The sequence below is a fragment of the Leptinotarsa decemlineata genome, unplaced genomic scaffold, assembly GCF_025532065.1.
Source record: "Leptinotarsa decemlineata unplaced genomic scaffold, Ldec_3_MD MMD2_tig00026352, whole genome shotgun sequence".
Classification (NCBI taxonomy): Eukaryota; Metazoa; Arthropoda; class Insecta; order Coleoptera; family Chrysomelidae; genus Leptinotarsa; species Leptinotarsa decemlineata.
The window spans coordinates 52,554-57,500 of NW_027412700.1; positions in this window are offsets into that span (position 1 = coordinate 52,554).

A 4,947-nucleotide genomic window follows, 5' to 3' on the forward strand; every position below is an offset into this window, starting at 1 on the left:
AAGTTAACGTTCGTTACTGTTATACTAGTCATGTACTCTATTACTTATGTTATTTTTTAACGTGTTTTTTATTTACGTGCTAATATGTTGTCTAAAAACGTTTATGATTAGCATTTCTGATTTCGACTATAACATTGACGATTTATATATTTCGGGTGGGGGTGGGTGTGTATTACTCCGTTATAGATAGAGCTCACAGTATCGTCGTTCGTTCGTTCGTTCGTTCGTGTTGTAGTATCGACCTTTTTATTGAAAGTATATTACGATGATTATATCTTATCGAATATAACATTAATAACGTTCGTTATTATTCGAATGCCGTTTTCATCGAACACTTTTATAGGGATAATTTTTGAAAATGTTGATGCTATTAGAAGCGTCGGTTCTTGGTTATAGTCGTGTATGAAGGTAGACACGAGGTCTCTTCGATGCCCCTATTCACTCGTGTATTTATCGAGTATTATCGGCTAATGTATCATGTTTCTATAGACAGTCGCGCCTATGATATTTATTCGAAGGTTCCTTCCAGATCATCGATTACGAGTATTTTCGGAAAGGAATTGTCTGGAGTTACGTCAAAATCATCAATACTTCATATTTCATTGTAATTTACTGTGAGTTGTCGAGGTTTAATATTAGCTTTTTCTTATCAGAAAATATTTTCGGAATACGTAGAATCTATCCACGTTATTGTGCTAGTCGAAGTCTAAATAGGAAACCGGCATTGATTTCGTAAAGAAGTTGATGCGAACATTTCGACAGCAGAATGGAAGCCGTCAATATCGTGTCTAACGAGAATGTCGAGCGTTCAGTCTCCCGTCCGCCTGTGCTTCGACCCAGAATATTTAAACAAACGGAACACCAGAGGACTACATCATTCTCTCTAGACGCCTAACGAGTGTAGCATCTATCTTCCGAGAATATATTGTCAGTTGTTTTTTTACTATGGCAGACATAGAAAATCAGAATTCTTCGGCTTCGGCTAATTCATCTTCGTCGCCGCAGGCACAGTCTACTGCGAAGAAAGAAAAGAAAGTTAAAAATCCAAGAAGTAAACCTTCTCACCCACCTACGTCGGAAATGGTTAATAACGCTATTAAAGGATTGAAGGAACGGGGTGGTTCCTCTTTACAAGCCATAAAAAAATATATTGCGGCGAATTATAAGGCTGACGCAGAAAAAGTGGCACCTTTCATCAAGAAATATCTTAAATCTGCGGTTGCTTCCGGATCATTAGTACAAACTAAAGGAAAAGGTGCATCGGGGTCGTTCAAATTGGCATCGGCATCTTCTGGTTCGGCAAAACCGTCGGCTACCGAAAAGAAAACGTCCGGTACGGCCGGTGCGAAGGCCAAAAAAACTCCCGTTAAACGCGTAGCTGGTGAAAAAGCTAAAACCGGCAAGAAGGCTGCTGCATCACCGAAAGGTAAGAAAGCCTCTCCGGAAAAGAAAGCGGCTGCCGCAGCCAAGCCTAAAAAGGTAACTGCCGAGGATAAAAAGACCGTCGCTTCTAAGGTTTCGTCCGCGACTTCTGCTAGTAAAACCAAGTCTCCTTCGAAAGCAAAGAAAACTAACAAAGGACCAACAAAAAAGCCGAAAGCACCCAAACCGAAAACCGCGAAAGCGACCCCTGCATCGGCATCTTCTCCGAAAGCCAAAAAAGCTGCCTCTCCAAAAAAGAAGAAGTAAATTCTTCTATCAGTTGACTTCTCTCTCCGGCGACGAAGTCTAAGAAAACAAATGGCCCTTTTCAGGGCCACAATTTTTTTTACAAGAATTCGTATATAATTCAACTGTCCAACAAATATATAAATAAATAGTCAGAACTACCTACCTAGCCTATCCCTATAAACAGAAAAAAAATAGATAAATAATATTTCTTCCGCCGCCGCCGCCGACTATCGAATTGATATGAATCGAATAATTTCGTAAAAGAGTAAAAATTAAAAAATATTGCTCTGTCTTTCTATTTCATTGAAATATGTCTTGTGAACAGTTGACTTATTTTCTGATATTGGGATCGTTTCAGGAAAATGAGTCAAAATCATTTCGAGATTTCCAAACTAAGGGTGTTCCATTTGAGAAATCACTGATTTTTATATCTTCAGAATTACTCATCGACTCCTAATACCTCGTTCATCATTTTGGAAATGTTACTCCTCCTACAAGACGACGGAATGTAATATTTTGATGAATCAATAATAGCTTATGTATTCTATGAGACTTGTTTTCAATTTTATAGGGAAATGGCTCGAGAACCGAATAATACCTACTTTTTCTGTATAAACGATCGAATATCTCGAGAACGATTCATTTTTGGTATAGGGTATATTACAAAAAGTCACTCGAGATTTATGCCAGGTATTCAAAAATATGAATCAGAGGAAATTTACGAAAAGATGGTGATGTTATGAGCGATCTTTCATTCAGTGATCGCTTGTTTTTCGTTATTTATCTCAGCCGTTTCTAAAAATGATCTTTTCGAAAGATTCGTTTCGGAAAGTAAAAAATTTCAGTATTATAATCCATATTTGGATCATACTGAACATGTTCTGCAAACACCCGTGATTTAATATTTACGTGATGCGAGTTATTGAAAATATCATACATTCATTCATTCATTCATTCATATCTATCGATAAACGAATTCTTTCATCAATTGCATTTTGTGGTTCTGAAAAGAACCTTTTTTTTGTATATATTTTCAATATATATTGGGATATATATATATGAAATTAAGCTCGTTCTCCGCGTATTCTCCTTGCTAACTGAATGTCTTTGGGCATAATGGTAACGCGCTTGGCGTGAATGGCGCACAAATTCGTATCTTCGAAGAGTCCTACCAAATACGCCTCGCTAGCTTCTTGCAAAGCCATGACGGCTGAACTTTGGAATCGTAAATCGGTTTTGAAATCTTGAGCGATTTCTCGAACTAAACGTTGAAAGGGTAATTTCCTAATCAACAATTCAGTACTCTTCTGATAACGTCGAATTTCTCGGAGAGCAACAGTACCGGGTCTGTAACGATGAGGTTTTTTAACACCTCCCGTAGCCGGTGCACTTTTGCGAGCTGCTTTAGTAGCTAATTGTTTTCTCGGAGCTTTACCTCCAGTCGATTTACGAGCGGTCTGCTTGGTACGAGCCATTTTCAAAACCTATTGCGAATTGTAACGAACGAAATGTATACCGAACGATAGACGGACAACATATGAACTGAGTCGGCTTATACACGCCAACTATTATATACCATCTAGACGAGACGCCATTGGTCCGATTTCCAGTTGTGGGCGGAGTCATGAAATTTAACAAAACCCGACCGAGTTCGGTGTAGAACTTTAGTCGAAGTCTGTCGTTAGTATCACTAACAGTATTTCATTCGTATCGTGCAGTATATAATTTATTCTTAACATTCGAAATGACTGGTCGTGGCAAGGGAGGTAAAGGTTTAGGAAAAGGAGGAGCGAAACGTCATCGTAAAGTATTGCGTGATAATATCCAAGGAATAACGAAACCTGCCATTAGAAGATTAGCCCGTCGAGGTGGTGTTAAACGTATTTCGGGTTTGATATACGAAGAAACTCGTGGAGTACTCAAAGTATTTCTCGAAAATGTTATCAGAGATGCCGTAACATATACCGAACATGCGAAACGCAAAACCGTCACAGCCATGGATGTTGTATACGCCCTGAAAAGGCAAGGTCGAACCTTGTACGGATTTGGCGGTTGAATTTAATGCCTCCCCCTGTATTGTCCTTACCGTTTCCATAAAAAAAAGGTTCTTTTCAGAACCACAAAAGCTTATGAAATGAATTCGTGTGTATTTTTTATATTTTTGAAGTAAGTCTCAGGTCAAGAAAGTAATACAAATCATGAAATTATGAAACAACAAAATTTAATTGACGCTCCGGAGGGGCGACTTCATTGATGATTCCAGTGGCGCATTTGCTTTTTCAGCTGCAGGAAAACCCGGAAAAACCTGCAGCAGCAGCAAGCACCACATCATGTGAACATCTTGATCTACTAATGTCTTCTCTTTTATAAAACAAAATGTAGGGTATCTCCAGAGACTACAGTAAATTTAGAACATCGCCAGAACACTTAGTGACACGACTATCGTCAAACTTAATCGACCTCTGCCCTCCGGTAGCAAGCAGAATATCGGAAGCGTGAAATAAAAATTTGAATTGGAAATTTTGGCGAAATAACCCGAACGGAAAGTGTAGTGAAAATATAAAAGATAACGGAAAGTGTAGTGAAAATATAAAAGATAACGGAAAGTGTAGTGAACGTTTACCTCTGCCTTCCGCGAACAAGCAGAATATCGGAAGCGTGAAATAAAAATTTGAAATGGAAATTTTGGCGAAATAACCCGAACGGAAAGTGTAGTGAAAATATAAAAGAAAACGGAAAGTGTAGTGAAAATTTAAAAGTAGCGGAAAGTGTAGTGAAAACATAAATATACCGGAAAGTGTAGTGAACGTTTACTTCTGCCTTCCGCGAGCAAGCAGAATATCGGAAGCGTGAAATAAAAATTTGAATTGGAAATTTTGGCGAAATAACCCGAACGGAAAGTGTAGTGAAAATATAAAAGATAACGGAAAGTGTAGTGAAAACATAAATATAACGGAAAGTGTAATGAAAGTTTACCTCTGCCTTCTGGGAGCGAGCAGAATTTCGGAAGCGTGAAGAAAATATTTCAGATGGAAACTTTGGCGAAAATAATCGTGAACGGAAAGTGTGGTGAAAATATAAAAGTATCGGAAAGTGTAGTGAAACATAAATATAACGGAAAGTGTAATGAAAGTTTACCTCTGCCTTCTGGGAGCGAGCAGAATTTCGGAAGCGTGAAGAAAATATTTCAGATGGAAACTTTGGCGAAAATAATCGTGAACGGAAAGTGTGGTGAAAATATAAAAGTATCGGAAAGTGTAGTGAAAACATAAATAT